Genomic DNA, 20,149 nt, shown 5'->3' on the forward strand with positions numbered 1-20,149 from the left:
CCAGTCTGTAAGAAAAGAGATTCTTACCTTTTGCGGAGAGATAGAGCCCGTCGTGCCCCAGGAAGTCCCCTGCATGGAAGTGCAGATTGTGGTCCAGGAAGCCAAAACCCTCACAATGGCACCAACTCTGGAGCTGCAGGTTGACTTCTCTGACACAAGTGACATGATGCCTACTACGACCACTGTCAGGGAGGATTGATGAGAAGACCACCTTCACCCCTGTCTTCCTAACCCTGCCCCTAGTGCCCTGTAGTCACTCATGATACAGTCTGGACTAGTCCTGGCTGCATCATTTGTTTGCACATGGATGAGGACTATGGGTTAGTTGTTGCAGGGCTGGATGAAGCCAGGAATCCTCGCTGTGACATCCCTGATCTTGGCTCCATGTAGGCAGCAAACCTTGCACACCATGGGATCTGGATGACAGGTGGGTCCCTCCATTCTTCTCAGCAGGAAGTCGCCCACTACCATGGTGCGGCATCTTTTCTGGTTACCTGGCTGTCCTTCAGCTCGTTCGGTGATGGTTGTAGGCTCCTCCAGTGTGCATTCCTCCACCACACACTCCTCCAGTGCAGCCAGGGCCTCATATTTGTTCCCCAACTGCACTGGGGGAGCAGTCCTTGTGGCAAGAGATCTGGCCCAGGAGGTGACCATCTTTCACTCTCCTGCATCTGCTTCAGGGCATTCCCTTGCCACTTCTCTGCCAGGCATCTTGTCCTGCAGAGAATGAAAGTAACCATCAGTCTCATCCTCTGCAGCCCTGATCCCCCACAGGCTCCTCACCTCTACCCGAAGTTCCTTCACCTGCCCCTCCAGGGCCTCAATCAAGGCACATGTAGGACAGGCAAGGTGACTCCCAACCCTCCCGCTACCCCCAGGCGTCTGAAGACCCACCAGGCAACCCCTGCAGGCAGGGGGCCCAGGTGCCACTGACCCTCCCAACGGCTCCATCTGGGTGGAGGCCTCAGAGGAGCCTCAGGTGGGAGGCAGCATTGAGGCAGGGTCCCTGGCTGCACTCCAAGTCACCACCCCCATTAAGACTCCCTTACGTGCACTCACCTGTGGACTCTGAAGACTCTGTCTGAAGCCAACAATGTGGGATGCAGAGTTCAGGCTCCTCCTGCTCTCCTCCCTGCACAAATTCCTGCACGAATACCGGCATGTCCCTGAAGAGCGCATCTGTCTGTGGGGCCTGTTGGCGCAGCTAAATAGGGATGGGAGGGGGGACAAAAATCCTTCCCGATTCTCTAAAGTTGGTCCTCCTTGCACTTCTTCCCCCTTTCCCAGCTTACCTTTTCACTGCTGCTGCTGGCTGCTGCTCAGTGTTTATGTATTTATATACATTCCTATTCAATGCATATAAACCACTTTCAAAACGGCCAAAGCCAGTTTAGATAAACATGGATGGATAAAATTATCAGACTTAACTGATTTTGTTTAAATTGGTTTATTGAACTTCTATCCCAGATCCCCTCCAAATTCAAGTTAACTCACAGTCCCCAGCATCCCAGGATGCTTTGCACCTCCCCTGCAAACCTCCCCTTCTCAGGATGGGTGGCTCTAGCACCACTGGCTGGGGCTCAGCAGGCATGTGGCTGCATTTCCAGAATAAAAAGTGAATGTCTGTTCACTGGGTTATCAGTTCAATCTATGTAGTTTAGACTAACCTGCAAAGATTGAATCGATTCAGCCTTGGGCTTTTTGATTGTCTGTATTTAGCCCATATGACTAGTGAAATGAACAGGACTGCAGGGACAGATTAAATCTTCAGTGACTAATAAGGGTGTAGCCCAGGTATACATGGGTTTGTACTCCCCTCTTCAATTGAGGGAATTATTGGCAGCATGGTGTGCTGTGGAGGGACACAACAGCCAGCAGCCACCTCCGTCCCCTATAGAGTTAGGCCCAGTCAATCAATTACTTAACTATATACAAATTTATTATTACAATAAAGCTATTAAAGGGTAAGGACATATAACGTGTGTGTGTGTGTGTAAAAATTTACAAAACAACAGACCCTATACCATATATTTATATACACACACAACCAATTATTATTTAAAAATACAGGTGAATCATAGAACAACCCAGAACAAAGGATATTGATCAGGCAGCCTTATAACTCTATTAATATACAAATTATTACTTTAATTTATTCACATAAACTATAACACACAGTCTACAGTATAACCACCAATCTTTAGACTACCTGGGTGCCCTCCAGGGCAGGGGCCCACTCCCAAGGTACCACTACAGGAAAGAGTGGGGGGGAAAGAAAAGGAGAGGGACACACCAAAGACTCCTAAGTTCCCCTGCTATCACCCAGGAGCAGCCCACATGGTGCCCTTTCACAACCCTGGGGGGGGGGGTGGTTCCTCCCCTTTTGGGACCCTCTCTCCAGGGTAATTTAGTACTCCACAGTCCCAGAGGGGCTGCCTCCCATTCTCCAGGTTGAGCTTTGTTCTCCACCGAGCTTTCCTGCTGCCTGACTCTGCTGCTCCCAACCTGGCTTAGGGTCACGTGCACTGCTGCATGTAGTGGGCGCTTCACCTTGTGCTAGGGATTGGAGGCCCAGACAGCTTTGTGCAGCACCAGGGTTTGGTCTGCTCCTGGACCCTCTGGGCAGCATCATCTGCACTGACCTGCTATCCCAAGCTACCCTGAGCAGCTCCCAGGGTCTCTCACCCTCTGTGCAACACCACCTGCGCTCCCAGCCTCATGCTGAGGGTTGTGGACCTGAGCCACACAAGGGGCTCCAAACATCCTGCTCCACGCATCATCCTGTGCACCGTGTCTCTGGCCGCACGTCAGAGGTTGCAGACCTGAGGCATCTCACGCAGCTCCCAGGGTCTGGACTCCATGCTGCGCACCAAGAGCCTAACCGCCAGAGCTGTCCACCACTCCCTGCTGAAAGAAGTCTTCAGGGGCTCTTCCTGGGCTACTGCTTCGCCCTGCTGAGCAGCTCTCCTCAGCTCGTCTAAGCCCCGCTCTTCTCTCTTCTCTGTCCCAAAAGCATCTCCCTCACACTGGGCATGCAGCTCCTTTTATACGCTCCAGGCTCCAACCCTGAAGTCTTCTGGACCTGACAATTTGCAGTCTTCAATCAGGTCTGGGGAAGCTCCTCTCCCCCTCCCCTCAGAAAGGGGGCATGACTTTATTTCCCTTGCTGCCTCCTGATTGGTGGATAGGCTCCACCAATCAAAACAGCAGGATCTCAAGCCTGGGACTAAACCCAAGCTCTGAAAGGTAAGCCTGCTACAAGGGTTTGTCTACACTTGGTAGCTTCAGATTAAGGCACAGTATGAATTTAAAGTGCACCTACTATCCATGTTTAGACAAGCCAGGGATGGTAGAACTGAGTTTTTGAACCACAGGAATTTCATAGATTTAATCTTTCTCAAGAAGGTTATTATGCAGTCTGATCAGAACATCTTCTAAAACTCAATATTATTTTGAGAGAATACATTTTTAATATTATACCAACACTTCTAGAGAACTTTTTTCACACTAGACAAATATTTTACCCCAAACTTTTCAACTTTTAGTTATTTTGAAGCATTTATAAAGTGTTACTTTTGTTTAGAAAAGGCATTAACAGAGGTAGAAAAATAATCTTTTGCATCCATTTTTATACTTCAGTCTATGTCTGCCAGATTGTGATCCCAAATGTCTATGTAGCAAAAGAGCAAAAACAGGTACCAAGAAAAGAACGAAAGAACCTACTTCATCCTTTCTTAGCTCAGTCTAAATTGCAATCATCAAGCCTTTCATTAGCTCCAGCAATCAGCCCTGATTGGAGATGAGGTAATCAAAACATATATTTTTCTCTGAAAATAATAAAAAAAACAGTACCTCAACAATATAACCTGAGACCAATGAAAGTTTTGTTACATAAAACCTGTTACTGTAGGAACTAGCCCCCCCAAAAGATACAATACTAATTAAGGGTCCAATACCTGAGGGAAAATAACACTTATATATGTACTTTAAATGTTACTTAAACACTTTTCTGAATAGCAATGCTTTCTAGAATTAGGACCAATGAAATATAACTAATATCACAACAAATTTACATGGACAGTTTTTTTACAGACAGCGTAAATTTGCTGTGTCACCACTTCCAGGAAAATGGCAGTGATTTCTCCTAGTGATAAAAGGAGAAATTCATGGCAAGTACTTTTATATTCATATTTATTGCAAGGTAGAAGATTGGCAGCAAAAAATTGTATCATTTAACCAAGATGCTGAAAAATGTCATGCCATTGTGTACAACATAATTGTTGTACATTACTGTCATCACAAACTTCATAAGCCTTATCCCTCAGAACTTAAATACAAGGTGAGTTAATAATTAGATGTCGCTTCATAGGAGGACATGGAAAGAACATGCATTTAAATTAATTAAAATCCTCACATTTCAAATGTTAACATTTTAATACTCAGACCATTGTTCCTGACACCTGGGACACATTGATTTGGCTGCTTTAGCATTATGTGACATTTACTTTTGACATGTTCTTTGAACTTCTGCATCCTACCTATCCATTATAGGATATAAGCAACTGCAACCAAAGTCAGTAGGCAAACTGAGAATGGTTTCATAAGGCTTGTGTAGAAGCTGCAGCTAATCCATTTTCCTCACACTGGGACCTTCTGATGGTCCAAAACAGGTCAGTATAGTTTTCAGTTAAGTTGGTTAAAAAGTTCTGCAATCAGTGGGCAGTGTTTTCAAACCACATTTTCCTTCACTGTTATATTGACTCCACCTGTAAGTTGGGATATTGAGTATGCATTTGCCCAATTTTTGCAGGTAGCCATGACCAGGCAATTTGGGGTATACTTTGTGTGCATATACTCAAGCCTATTTCAACCTTTTTTGCAATAATTATCATTTATTGCCTCTTTTCATACAGCTTTTTCTGCAGCTTGCAATGATATTGTCACAATTCACAAAGAAGTGTCCTATTAAACATTGAGTGAATCTGGGAGGGGGAGGGGGCATATTTAATGGAGAACAAGTATTAAACTTTTGTTGTAGATTTGTTTAAATCCAGATAGTATTTTGCACATGTATTTAGCAGGTAAAGTGTCATCATTGGATCTCCAGGGTGCTTTTGAACAGCCCACTCACTTTTCTACTGCTAGAGCATGTTTCTCTGTTGGAAATCTTCCCTTTTGGTCTCAGATATATGAAGCATTCGGAGTTGAAATTTTATGTATTTTTACTTTTCTTCATTCCATGCCCTACTGGCAGTCCACAGGTTCCCTCTTACTTTCTGTTGGGGGCGGGGGGGAGTCGTTTTATGAATAACTATCAAGATCTGAATTCCAGTCCATCACACAAAAAGAACATATATGTCTAGATGGCAGTCCAAGGCATCAAGTTGGATATTGGTGTCCCAATATTTCCCCTAAGAAAACTGAAGTGAATTGTTCCAACTTGGCATAATATCCAAACAATCATTTTAAATCATCTTTCATATTTCACTTAGTGGAAAAAAGAAGAAAACGATTCTGAAGAGCTGAATGCAAATATGAATGGCATTTATTTATTGCATTAGCTTTATAGATGTGGAGGTAAATTACCTTTGCATTTTACAGTAACTAAACTGATTTTGTTCAAATGAAAGAATATTTATACGAGAGGGATATAAAAGTATATTTTCCTGTACAAGCTTCTACCAGTGTGAAGCTATCGTATATACTCTTACTATACATAATCTTTAAGGTTTTGCAGAATCCCAATTTAAATTCCCTATAAATAATAATTCTCAAAGATTAACTAGTTTTTTTTAAGAAGACTAGCTGAGAACTGAAAATTTAGCAACTGTCCAGACATATAAAAGCATCAAGGCCTAAATCACAATGTTCTTTTTATGTCTCAAATTATCAAAAAGCTTATGTGTGTAGCAATGGTTCTGTGATTAGTATCACTGAATCATTGGAACTGCTCATGTGAGCAGAATTACTCAAACACCTGAGTCCATGCCAAATAAGGCCCACAGGCTCTTTTCTAAACAAATCCTTGGTCAAGAACCAGGTAATGATCCTGTAAGGGTCTGACCTTTTTAAGATCTCAATGAGACATGGTGGGATTTTAAAAGCTGCTTATGCATCTGATTCTTAAGATATCTAAATCCTTTAAAAAGCTCTTGAATCACTATGAGCTGACTAGCTGATCTGCTAAAGCTCTGGCCTGAGTCCCTGCTTTTGCACAGCTCAAGTGCCCAGGGGGTGAGTGCCCCCACTGCTATCCCCCCTCATTTCCCCTGTCACTGAATTCAGGGAAACTCCAGTTAATCCTGTAAAACAAACAAACAAACAAACAAAACATGCAGAAAAAAGTGGCACAGGAGGCAAATGGAGGCTGGGTCCTCCAAGGAGGTGCTCAGAAGAGGTAGAGATCCCCGGCCACCTGGAACCCAGCACCACTTGTGCTACATGGCGCAGGCCCAGCCTAGGCTGGTCTGGGGGCATGCGCCTTTGGGCAGGACCAGGCCGTTTTTGCTGTCACCTGGTGTGCCAGCACATGTAGGGACTGTATGTTCGGTCAGGCCAGGTCCTACCTCCAAGTGCCCCACACGCTGTTGGGCCAGCCTGGCTCCATACAGGCAGGATCTAGCCTGGCCTAACACATGGCCCCTGCTTGAGGTGCCAGGACCCCGAGAGACACCAAAGGTGACCTGGTCCTGCCTGAAGGTGCATGCCCCCAGGCTGGGCCCACATCATGTGGCACAGGCAGCACTGGTTCCCAGACAGGTGGGGCTGTGCCGCACCAGGCCATGGGGGGCTTTGCCAGTACCAGGCCCTGATAGCCCTACAGCCACTGCTGCTGCTGTTGGGGACTGTTCACTGTGCCAGGGGGTAGATGGGGGACCCACTCCTCCTGAGCAGTGCCCCCATCCCTACACAGTCCCCCCACACCCACAAAACCCTCCACAATCCATCCACAAACCCCACATCCCCACCCACAAAACCCATACCCCCAAACCACGCCAACAAACTTCCTGCCCACATGCCCAGCCACAAATCCCACACCACCCCAAATGCCCACAAGCCCCATATCCCTCATAAACCTTACATCTACTCCTACACCCACCCACAAACTCCCTGTAAACCCCGCACAAACCCATACCCACCCCTCCAAACTCCACAGTGCCCCGCCAACATAAATCTCACACCCTGCGTGCCCAGAAAGCCGAATGGGATAGGATGGGACCTGCTGGCAGGAGCCATAGGTGCAAGGGTAACTGCCACACTCAGCCCTGCCCCATGCCCAAATGATACTGAGACATGCAGCCCCAGCCTTGGGGACTCTTGGTCCCAGTAACCATTTAGGTGTGTGATGAGCTTAGAGGAAGGGTGGAAGTAGCAGCAGGGATGCATGTGAAAGACAGAGAGATGGGTAGGGTTACTATACATCTGGGTTTTCCTGGACATGTCCTCTTTTTTGGCCCACTGTTCTGCATCTGGGCAGGTTTTTAAAATAAGAGCAAATATCCAGGTTTTTTGTTCTTCCTCTGCTCTCCCAGGCTGGCTGCTTAGGGCTGGGAGCAGCAGGCAATGTGATTGGCTGTTTGGGGTCAAGTGCTCCCCATGCAGGACCTGGCAAGCCAGATAAAGAGACTGTGTGTGTGTGTGTGTGTGTGTGTGTGTGTGTGTGTGTGCAATGTGGGAGCTGCTTTGGCAGCATGGTTGGAGGGGGCAGGGGTCTGCAGATCAGAAGTGAGGGGCACTAGCAGGGCTGCGGGGGGCAGAGACTGTGGGTACAGAGTGCAGGGCACTGGCAGTGCTGGGGGGGTATGAGAAGAGGAGGCTGTGGGCCACCAGGGAGTAGTCCATCAGGATCTCCCTGAGGATGTTAAAGGGGTCTGGTTCCGCTCCCTGCCTGATCGGTCTCATGCATCTAGGGTGACATTAAAGCCCCCACCAAGGACCAGGCACTCACGAGGGTTGAGGATGCTTATGTAACTGGCCACGTGGAGGAAAAAAATCTGCCAATTCCAGGTCCCTTGCAGGGGCATACACATTCAGAAGGCTCAGGACCAGCCTCCGTACTTGGACCTGGAAGTGCAGCAGGTGACCTGGCACCATCTCAATGTCCTAGAGAACCTCCAGCTGCAGGCCTGGGAAAAACAGGGAGAGGTAACTAAAAAAGACCCTGCCTCCCCACTCCAGCCACTAATTAGATTCATTGGCTGAAGTTTCAAGGTCTCCTATAAAAATACCATAGGGTACCCCCCTCCTGAAGGAAGGAGAGCACCTGGCATCTCCGAAGACCCTTCCTGCAGCCATAGACATTGAGGATCATGCTCTTAAATGATCTCATGGCTGGGAGGCTGGAGTACATGCAGCGGTGTGGACACTGTGAAAATCTCCCCAGCAGCTAAGACTCTGGCTGGGATTGGGAGAGCTCTGCAGCTCCTTGGGATGGGGGTGGGGGTAAGGGTAGGAGTGCGGTTCCCTTACAAGATGACAGGGCAGAGCTGGAATCACAGGGGTTCTGCACAGGTTCCTGAAAAAATCGAACTGTTGGTTTGGGGACTCCATCCCAACCCTCATGCCATCAGGCACTGGGGTAGCATCAGTGCTTATCTCAGGGTCTCAGGAGAGGAAACTTCCCCCCTCAGAACTCACTGGGGTGATCCCCAGTGTCCCTGTCTCTCCCAGATCATTGGAGGGAGAGAGCTGCACTGATAGCCATCCATTAGGTCAGCCTCAGTGCCCATGGTCTCAAGGGATAGGCCCTGGCCAGTGGAGTGAGGGGCCTCCTCCATGGGCTTTTGCTCAGGGCTGTCCAGCAGCACGGAAACTTCCTCCATGGGGATGAGGGGTGTAGGCTGTAGCCGTGTTGGTCTAAGGACATAGGCAGACAAGGTTCTTTGTATGAATCTGATATCTTTTATTAGACCAACTTAAATAGTTGGAAAACAATTATTAAGCAAGCTTTCAGGTTCAAAAGCCCTTTGTCAGGCTAAGGAAGTTTCTGCAGTTGGTGTGTGCTCCTGGATGGAATGAAAAGTACAGAAGCCAGAGGCTGGTCTGGTATGCATACAAGGTAGTCAGTGAAAATGTAGATCGAGGAGTCAATGGGTGAGAGACAGGCTTGGGGAAGGGGGAGACAGCAAGAAGGGGGATGAATAGTGGAGAGATACTTGGGGAGTTAGATGTCAGGCAGGTTATAATGTATCATAAATCCAATATTTAGTCCACGATTTTTAGTATCCTGGAGGTTGAAGTGCAGTTCATAGGCTCGTCTCTGGGAAGTGTTTTGTAAGTTTCCTTTGAGGATCAGGACAGAGATTGGAGAGAGAGTGATTTTCTTGTGAAAAATGTGCCCCCACCGGTAATTGGGTATTCCTGTCTATGATAGATTTCTGGTGTGCATTCATTCTGGTGCGCAGTTGTTTGGTCTCTCCTACATATTTTCCATCAGGGCATTTGGTGCATTGGATGATCCATGGGGAAATCACTCATTTGAACATTCCCAGAGCTCGGGTGTCAGGCATAGTCAGGGAGATACCCAAAAATTGGGCTGCTCCTTGAGCCCCCTCTCCATTGCCTTGTGTGGTGGCCTCCCAGGCAAGGAAAAAGAAACCCTTGCCGTGAAAGCAGGAGGCTGTCATGATTTTGGGAACAGGGCCAGGGCCAGGCTGAGTTGGCATGCTGGCTGGTGTAGTGCACCTCGTCCCCTCAGGTGCCAGTGGTCTAGGCTTGGGGGCAGGGCCCTTGTCCTTCCCAGCTGTGGAGGAGGCTGAAGGAGCCCTTCCAACTGCCCTTGCCCTTGTTCCCTGATGGTGTGGGAGGGGGCTTAGGAACCCCTCCAGTGGGGACTTGGCCAGGGGAGAACCCCAGCCCTGTTGGCTCCCTGCCAGAGTCCCACCTGTCCCTGCAGCAGAGGTTGCAGGCCTCTCTATCCGCAGAGGATATTGGTTGGCCTCTGCCTCCGGGGTGGGGTTGCACGGGTATGCATCTCCATGTGGGCTTGGCCAAGATCTGCCCCCATAGTGGGGGCTGCAGGAAGCTGTGGGAGCATCTTCTCCTCCACCCCCACAGAAGTTTTCTGACCTGCCATTGCTTCACATGAGGGAAGGAAAAACAATCAAGAAAACCAAAATAGAGAGTCAGTCTAATACAGGCAGGATGAGGTTGTAGGGGAAATGGCGGGGAGGAGTCTGAAGCTCACTAAGCTACAGTCCGACAGGAAAAAAACTGAGAGGGCTATCTTGGGGAATGTGGGCGAGGGGGGACTCAGACACAAGAGCTGGGGTGACTCGAGGTAGCTTACTCAGCCACACAACAAACACCAGAGCAGGGGGAGTGGACCACAGGACTTACAACAACAGGGTGCTGCTGAGGCAGATGAAAAAGATGGCTAGAGTGGTAGAGGGGTTTTGTTTTGTTGAAGGTCAGTCCAGGAGCCCCTTAGGCCTCCAGCCCCACATTCAGCAGCAGAGCAATAGCAGGATCAGATGCAGTGAGGGAGCTGTGGTGGAGTGCTGAAACAATTAGGGAGTAATCCAGTGCAGGTGTGGTGTTGAGTGGTGCAAGGTGGTGCCACAGGAAGTCTCCCTCTCTCCTGAGGGGGGGCAAGAGCAGAACAGATGACAGCAGTAGCAGCAACAGCAGTAGTAGTGGTAGCGTCCATCCACTTCAGCCAATCAGGGTGCGCTTCAGGTGAAAGTGGAGGCAGGGGTGGCTTGTCAAGGCAGCTGGGGCAGGCAAGGCACCTTTAGGCTTCAGCAGTGATGGTGGGGGAGGGGCCCACAGGCAGTGCAGGCTCCCTCCCCAGGCTGTCCCCCTACCATAGCTTAGTGGTGGGCTTGGGAGCAGGCCATAACAAGAGCACAGAAGCTGGGGTATGGTGCAGTGTGTTGCCCCCCCAAGAGGGGGCAGCAGCATTCTTCACCAGAGGACCCCCCTCCCCTGTGGGGGGACAGCCAGAGTAGCAACAGCAGCCCAAGACAGGAAGGGGTGCGACCAGCCTACCCCCAAAAGTTCTGAGAACGAGCCAGCAGCTAGCAGTAGCCAGAGGCAGGAGGAGGCCTGGGATCTTCTCCCCAGAAGCTTCTGAGACCAAGCTTTCAGCAACCAGCGGGAGCAGCAGCCTGGGACAGGAAAGGGTATGGCTAACTTCCTTCCAGAGGCTCCTCCCCCAGAAGCTCCTGAGGGCAAGTAGCCCTGAACTGCTCACTAGGATAACTTTTATATTGTTGGTGCCAGTAAAGGCGCTGGCCCCAGCTGCTAGCTCCCCCTGGCTGAAGATCTGGGAGGAGCTGTGCAGGGTCATTTTGCGCCAGGTGGCATAACTTGCCCCACACCAAAGTGCATGTTCAGGCACATGTGCTGAGGCACAATTATCTGGCACAAATTTGTGCTGCTGCTATTTGAGATGCTGCAAACATACATGCCTGCATGTGTAGACACACCCAGGTAGCTCACTGCACATGTTCTGCACAGCCAGAAGCAGTGTGGCTGTACCCCCTTGCCACCCACCTGGATCCACCCATAATCTAACCCAGAATACTCTGAAATAGATGAGGGCAAATAAACCAGGTTCGCTACCATTTTTCATGCTTCTGTCCAATGTTCAGTGAGCTAATACATCAAGTTTTTTTAAGCTGTTGCTGTTGGCAGGAAAAGATCTAATGTCACAATAAGAACAATTTAAATAAATATTGGAGTCTATTTCTGGTTTTAAAGTTCCCCTGGTGTGCAGTGACCTGAGTCCATTTTTTAAATCACTTTGTTCAGTTTGTAGGACCCCAAAAAATTGAAAAGGAAAATGCAAACTGTGCAGTAATTTATCTACGAATACCTTTTTATCTATTAGGACTCTTGCAGTTTGCACAGACAAGGGGAATTGTCTAACTGTCTTACCCTTCAAGTCATTTTGAAACATTTGAGTCAAAGACTGTCACTCACCATGAGAAAATATAAGAATCGATTTTGCAAACAGAAGATGAGATGCTTCCACTCAGAAAATAATTGTAAGCAGTAATGTAGAAACTTTTATTATGGCACAAAGGGACTATGGCACTTCTGTGATGCTATCACAAGCACAGAATTTCAAAGATTTACTTGTTCTTTTCCCCCATAAATTCTAGAAGTTATCAACTCACTTCTTGAAAATCAAAGAAGTCTGCTTGGCTAGTCAGTCATTGCTCCATAAATTGAACCCAAATTTGGGGACAAGAAACAGACCCTCTCTTCAGATCTCATATTTTTCCTTAACCCAAATACAGCTGTCTCTCCTCTGACTCTTGGTAAGATGCACTGCTCCTAAACTTTACTAAAAGCCATCCATCAGGTTCTGAATCCTTTCCATGACATTTAAGAATTAAACCACTGATTTCTTCTGTTTTGTTTACAAGTCTTTAATTAACTGCCAACCTTATCTAAACTTAAGATACAATGTTTTTAAGCAAAAATCATGAGATATAAACGTAAAGAAAGAGCATAGGAGGTCTGAATATAGGAAATAGTATTTCAGCAGGAGAACCTTAAAAGGCAGGGATCATCATTTTTTTTGTATCTGCACAACATCTAACACAATCCATTAATAGTGATTGTAACTGCCAGAGTAATACCCAGATAATTCTTCTTTATCACTCCCCCTTGAATATTATCCCTTTTAATCTTAACAGCTGCATTCCAGCTGTTGTGGATCTTTTCCATTAGAAGAAGAATTTGGAGAATCAAGGTATCTTTATAATTAAACCAGATTGCATCAAAACACCTAGTCTTGGTTTCTTGAATGTAGCAGGAGTCAAACAAAACATAGTCTTTGTCCAGCTTTCAACAGCTTTCAAGCTAGCACTTAGCCAAATATTTCTAGCTTTTCTCACAGTTGTTTTCCTACTGTTTGTTCTGATGATATCCTTGGCTTTTTTGTTCCTGCTTCTTGTAGTCTTTGATATCTGATTTTTCTGTTTCTCTGGTCTTTTTGCTCCTTTCAGAGAAAAACTTTTACAAAACAGTTACCGATACTCCTCTGCTTATGTGTGTGCTGTGTATGCTTTTGTTTGGGCTGGTGATGTGCCTACCTTTGGGGACCACTGTTGTTTCAGCTACCTGATTGCAAAAACAAACTTACCTTCTTTTATCTTACCTTTCTAAAATTACCAGGAGCAACTATACTTAACCAAAAATATTTTTCCTAAAAAATGACATACTGTTTAATACTAGGGATAGGCATTATAAAAGTGAAGAACACTGTATTTCTCTATGTTTTTACAGTTCAGAAGGTCTGGTTTGAGTTCTTTGCAGTCTAATAAGACCACTGCCACTGTTATACTTAGGTTTACCAGTTAATCATGGTTTAAGTTGTAACCCACCCATACGTTAAAGCATAAAACAAGAAATATGTGTAATACAAAAGATGTGTAATAAACTTTGTGGCTGGTTCTTATGATGCCATTAATTGAACATGTGACCAGGCATGCCACTAGGATGGGAGTCCCAATCAACTCCCAGCCATGGAAGCTTACTACTTGCTCATGCAGGATGGACCTTGGGATCGTGATCTTGGGCTCCCCCTGAACTGGCAATGAGGCATGATGGGATCTGATACACTATCCCACAATCGCACTTTCTGTCATGAGCATGTGGCATAGCAGGAAGCATGATTGTACTGCTGACTATGAAAGCTGTGGAAGCTTGGAACAGTGCCTCTTGCACAAAAATGCAAGACAGTGGCTGGGGCAAAACTGGGTTGTGGTAACAAGCCTGCCACAAAGAAAATCAAACTCTGCTAATGGCTTGCAGCCCATTCTGTGTAAGAGAGAGTGGAGTTTGCACTACCCAATACCAGACACAGGCCATAAGATAATTACAGTTTTGAAAACAATCCTCTCAACCTTCTACCACATCTAAGGCAAAAAAAGTGATGGTTATAATTATTGGCAGAGACCTGACACACTCATTACATGTATATAACAGGAGTCAGAGAGTAAGCCAGAAAGCCAAATGGCCTGGGAAGAAATCTACAAACTACATCTACATCTTAATTGAGCCAAGTGTCACTAAAGAAAACAAAAGAACTAAAATATCCACTTCAAAGCAAAGCCTGTAAGAAATGAGAAAAGCCAAGGTGCACTGAAAACTTGACTGTAAATATATCCTAGTTAACACATTCCGCCTTTGATTAAGACCTATTTCCCAAAGCAGACATCTGATATCTGTCTTAAGTTTTACAAATGTCTAAATGTTTATTATGCTAAATTAGTGACTGCATCTAACCTACCTCACACCTATTGTTTGATCATCACTGCCTCACATTTGCATTCATTAAGGCATATTTCTCAAATTAGGAAGTCAATTTTTAAATGTGTATTATGCTAAACCAGTGTATTACCTGGAAGCTTGCAATTAAAGAATTTTTTTTTGCAAAAATCTTGTTGGTCTAATAGAGATATCATCTCTACTACAAGTCCTGATTGCCTTCTCTGGAAACTCACACTTATTGTATCCAATGGCCTCTGACCTTCACTATTCCCATAAGCCATTTCTTAGGCTGTATTGTTACAATAACTACTGAAAATAGTATTCTGTAATCAACTTCCTAAAGGTACCTCATTCAATCAATACCCATCCCATTTGATTCTAAAACAGATCAAAAGCTTACAAACTTCACACACAAACAAGTTACAATTGTAATATGTTAATGAAGTCCTTGCCTGCTTTGCTTGGACTTTAATTAATCAACTATCAAGAAGGAATGCTTTGAAGTGAAACAATTAAAACAGTCTACAAAGGAAGACAGAACTGCTAGCAAGGTGTGTGCAGTCCAGGGAAGATCAAGAAGCCATCCTGCACCACCCAGCCACAAGTGAAGGACCCAGGCTCTGTGAAAGCTGACATAAACTGCTTCCTGCTTGGGTAAAGGTCTCTTGCAGCTGGGATAATACAAGGACTAATAGCTCATTTACTGAATATTAAGGAAAAGTATTTTGTTTTTTCTGTCATTTAGTTTTATAGTTTGTTGGTAGTTATTAAAGCAAGTCTTTCTGCTAGTCATCAACCAAATGTTGTGTCAATTCTTAAAGCACTAGGTTTAGAAATTTGGTTTCTAAGCACAACAGGAGGGAGCCTGTAATCATGATCCTGGGCTCCCCCGGGACTGGCAATGAGGTATGATGGGATCTGATACATTATCCCACAATTACGCCTTCTATCTTGAACACATGGCATGACAGGAAGCATGATTGTATGGATCACACATTAGAACCCATTGTGCTTTTACCTGCATATCTGGAGGGCCCTTTAATTGTGCCACACATTTTTGGTACCTTTTGTGATATTGAGCATGGCTTTTTTTTTTACTTCCATTTATTCTGGTATGAGGAAAAATGCCTTTGTTTTCCCCTCAGTTTTAAAGAAACCTCTTAAATTGCTGTAGATGTCACCTGCTGCAAGGGGTTAATATTCTTCAGCAAAACACTCAAGAATCTTACCACCGATTGAGGTGCTAGAATTCAGTTTAAAATGTTGTTTATACCAGTGTGAAAGAACATAAAGTGTGTGCAGGAAGCAAACCACACTTCATTATGTGGGCATTTTTCTGCAACCACCCCCACATAACCCTGAGCTTGAATGGCATTTGATTCTCAGCAGTCCTTATTTGCACAGGTTGAAGCCTTTGCTACATACAAGGCTTCTTTTAAAATTTGGCAAAAGGTTGCCAGCTGCTATGAAGATTTTAACAGAAAAATCAAGCTAGGAGCAGAATAGTAACTCTCAGTCTTGCTTTTGCAGAAATTAACCATAAAGGGAGCCTGGCCACATGCTGATGCACCTCCATCATTTGTGAAAAGAGCAAATATGCTGAAAAGAGAGTTTTCAAATTCTAATGACCATACACTTGCAGACAACCCCTCTCACCGTTTCCTTGGAATAAAGGCTGAAATATTATGGATAGGAAGACATTTCATTTCTATATACAGAGAAGGGGGACCACAAAAATCTTTCTTCCCATTTTTTAATATTTATTAGTCTCTTCCAGGTGGGCTTTCTGAGGTGGGCAGCAGGGATTCTCTCAAGAGCTGGAAAAGGGAACCTTGATGTCAGGTGAGTGGCCCAGACTTAAAATGCAAAGAGGAAAGAAGTCTTGCAAAACTGACCAGAAAGATACCTCTTTGAGAATCTCATATATATGCCATTATCCAATAAAACTGGGGTGTATCTGTTTTTAGAGAATGCAGGTGTAGGTATAAGAATTCAGTTGGAATGTATCAATTCAATAGACCTCTGCAGAAACTTTTTACTAAAGTTTAACCTTCCTGGATTCTTGCCAGATTGTCCCCAATGTATGGCTAATACAGAATTGGGACTCAGATAACCCCATCCTTCAAGGATTCCAGGCTCCCTGCCAGGCAGCCAAAAGTCAGAGGCCTTGGCTGAAGCTGTTAGGGCTTCCAGTTCCCAGATTCCCCTCATTCTACCACGTTGGTGGATAACGCTCCTCAGAAGAGTTTAACAACACAAAGACCCTCTTCAATTCTGTTGTGAAAATACCAAAACAGAATCAAGAGGTTTGAACTACCCTTTACAGAAACCTTCAAATGGTAAGCTAATTTCAATCGAAAACAAAATGAAAGTAAAAATTTCCAAATAACTGGAGTGGAAATGATGCATTCCAACTAACTCTACTGCTCAGCACTACCGCAAAATGGAGGAGACACATTTTCTTACTTAAAAATTCTGGCCATGACTCACATGCTCAGAATTGCTCAGAAATCTAAGCATCTGAGATCTAGTAGGCTTTTAAGCACATTAGTTACAGGTCATAAGAGTAGACTAAGTGAGCATTGCTGAGTGCAAGGGAATTCTACCACAAAGAAATCCTATTCAGAATTGTGGGACAACCCCTTTTTTTCATCACTGGAGTAAGCTGACTTCAACAGATCAGACAGCCTTGCTGACATTAGTAGCTAACCTCCATCCTACGTTGTCTTACAAAGGAAGTGAGGCTGCTAAATGAATGCTGCCTTTGGTTGACTTCACTTGTCAGAATGCAGCCTGAAGGTTACTGATGCTTATGCCAGGAGACGTAGTCTTGAGCAACAGACTGGGAAAAATACTGGAATACTCCCACAATAGCCTAAATTAAAGGAAGTACCATTCAGAGGTATCCTAACCTTTTGATATGTGATAGTCCAGTTGGATAACCTGACCAAGTCCTCCTCAAGGAAAGCAGATAGTCAGCTTTCTGTGAACAGTGGATTTCTAATGTGGTAAATATCTTCTTTTCTGCATAAAGCATAGGAAATAGGTGTACTTTCTTTATAGCAAACCATAAGGCAGCTGGCCAGGGAAAGTAACAAATCAAAAATCAGGGAAAGACCAGGAGGCTTTAGGAACCATATTGCTATATTTATTGTGAATTCTTTGTTCTTTGTTAAAAACAACCATCAAATACGTCCTAGAGAACCATATCTGCACACCATTGTGCAATAAATTTGGGGGTTTTCTGTCTTTTTAAAGAGCATAGATATAAGTATAGGTGCTGTATGTTAATCCTATTCTTCCCGCTAGCCATTGTTCTGCCACTTTTCAATCTTAGGGTGCAATTCTGATTTCCTTTAACTCTACTGACCTTAATTGAGTTTCTTTTTATTCAGAATTATATGAAAGTGAAATAAGAAATTGGGGACATTGAATCATAATTTACACTTGACCCGGATGATTCATGCTTTTGAGATCTCATAATTAGATTACTGCAAAATGCTTTATAGTAGGCTGCCAGAAAGGCTAATCCACTTCCTGAAGCTAATGCACAAAACAAGGTCTTGATTTTTATCGGAGACAGGCAGAGAGGAACTGCCTGCTCACTGCTTGTCTGTCAGCAATTGTTGCCTTTGGTGAGTGGATTAAATCTAAGGTGATGTTTTAACTTTTATAGCTATTAACAGAATGCAATTAATGTTACAAGGGGCATTGTAAATGTTCCTTGGGGGATATATAAATGCTTTCTAATGCTGAACTTCTCCAGGGTTTGCGAGCCATTGGAATCCTATCAGATCTTCTAAGACAGTTTTCAGTGAACCCAGCCAAATCTCACGCCTGTGTGCGCACACACACACACAGTTTGCACACAGTGTTGAACTCTGTTACACTTAGTCTGCACTGATCCAGTTTGCTAGAAAATATTAATATATTAAGTTACATGTATAACCACAAAGAGAGGCCAAGAACATGCTACATGGACAGATTAAAATTAATTTGAAATTGGACTCACATTTTGTAACTTGGGTTTTAATTTTGCATCCTTAATGTTGTAAGACACTAGTTTTTACAATTACCTGTTATGTAAAACTGCCTAATATTGAATCTTACTGGTTTCATGCTATATTTGCATCGTTCCAATTAGACTTGGAAATTCACTCCTTAGAGGGGTGAAAAAGATGACGGCAAATTTCTGCCTCTACTATTTCTACAGTTTGGCTGACGGGGCTTTCAGTAAGGCTGAGTGAGCAGGGCAGTGACACATCTTTTCTGTACTAAGAAAGGTTTTTAAAACACTAACAAAATGAACCAAAGCAAAATAAATGCATTGCAGTATTTGAAAACAAAACAAAAAAAAACTCCACAAACCCTCAGAACTGTTAATCAAAAGCTTAATTTTGTTAAAATAACTCTGTAGAGCTTGTACCAACCATTTCTAATTGTATCTGAAAAAAACCGATGGGCTTTTACTAAGACTGCAACGGTTTTAGATTGCTATTGAATACAGAGTACATTCCAGTGAGCCCCTCCAACTACGTATCAATTTGAAATAATGTTCTAACATTCACTATTCCACTTCTATAATGTTAGAGAAGATTGATGACAAGTGAGTCCATTTATCTGCATTCATAACATTCCTGCATACTTTATTTTAATTATGGCTGTTCAACCTGAAGTGAAAACCGATCGTCTCATTTAGATGGAGAATTTTGTCTATCAAATTTTGTCTGCCAGAACGTTATAGCTCCAAATTTAAAATGCTTCTTTTATATTTTGGTCACTGCTTGTGTTCATCTAAGTTAGCATACTAGGACCAGGCCAATAAATTGACTGTTTCTTTATACCACTGTATATCACTGTAGCTATTACAGAGCTCATTGTATTTGCTCCATTTGATTACTTTTATTTATTTGATTTACCTAGTATACCTACATTAAACACAGTATAACTTGGTTAAAATCTAGCTGTGCACATCCTGCATAAGCCTCATTATCTGCCTATGTCCCTTGAAGACCCCAAACTAGTAGGTGGATTCTGAGCATGCCTACCAAACACCTACAGCATAAAACACATCAGTCATAGCTATTTTCTTTCAAAATCAGTGGTGGTGGTGTCTGTCTTTTCTGTAATGGCTTATGGGTTAGAACCCAGTGGGTGTGTCTACATGAGATGCTTAGCTTCCATTAGCATAGTTTGCTGCAAAGTAAATGTGTTTATCTGCATGTGCACATGCTTCGTACACAGTAAACCTCCCTAATCCTAAGTAAATTTGTGCAAATTTAAGGCTTTTTGCCTCAGTGCACATGCCCAGACATGCACTTTGGTGTCATACAAGTTGTGCCACTTGGGGCAAAATAACCCTGCCAGGCTTTAGACTCCACCCAGATCTGGAGCCGGGGGGGGGCTAAAGCCTGGAGCAAGCACCTGTAAAAAGCTGCCCTTTCCTGGCCCCATCAGTATAAAAAGCCACCCTGGCAAGTAACTCAGGGCTACTCATACTCAGGAGCTTCTGAGGCCCAGCCAATTGGACCTGGGGACACTACCCCTTGTGCCATCTGGACTGCTGATGCAGCCCTGAGAGTTCCCTACACCCTCTACCCACTGCAGGGGTCTGGCAGTGGGGGCTGCTGCCCAGCTGTGACCTGCTGCACGCCTGCCAGACCCAGATGGGGACTGCGCAGCCAGTAGAAGCATCTCCCCCTCTAGACCATCTGGGCAGCTATTGCCCAGAAGATGTTCCTAGTGTGGTGGCCTGCTTTGAACCGTCAAAGCATATCCTCCTGGCTCCAATTGGTCACGAGGTCAGCCACCTCCAGATGGGTCCAAGGTACCAGCTCCGAGCAGGCAGGGTCCTGCCACTGGCCTCCCTAGCAGGAATTCTGGTGTTCCCTATTTGAAAACTGAAAAATCCCTGATAAAAAAA

General features: G+C 44.8%; 2 long non-coding RNA genes across 2 annotated transcripts; one reads left to right on the forward strand and one right to left on the reverse strand.

Annotated features, from left to right (window-relative positions):
- Nucleotides 1–7,292: 7,292 nt before the first annotated feature.
- Nucleotides 7,293–20,085, reverse strand: LOC109322420. Its single transcript, XR_002104390.1, has 3 exons — nucleotides 19,935–20,085; nucleotides 8,161–8,165; nucleotides 7,293–7,306 (listed from the first exon to the last, which is right to left on the reverse strand). It is a non-coding gene; the product is annotated as an uncharacterized LOC109322420 (long non-coding RNA).
- Nucleotides 11,662–12,703, forward strand: LOC109322419. Its single transcript, XR_002104388.1, has 3 exons — nucleotides 11,662–11,990; nucleotides 12,108–12,266; nucleotides 12,648–12,703. It is a non-coding gene; the product is annotated as an uncharacterized LOC109322419 (long non-coding RNA).
- Nucleotides 20,086–20,149: the final 64 nt, after the last annotated feature.

Source organism: Crocodylus porosus, unplaced genomic scaffold (assembly GCF_001723895.1).
Source record: "Crocodylus porosus isolate Cpor-Errol unplaced genomic scaffold, CroPor_comp1, whole genome shotgun sequence".
In the NCBI taxonomy this organism is placed as follows: Eukaryota; Metazoa; Chordata; order Crocodylia; family Crocodylidae; genus Crocodylus; species Crocodylus porosus.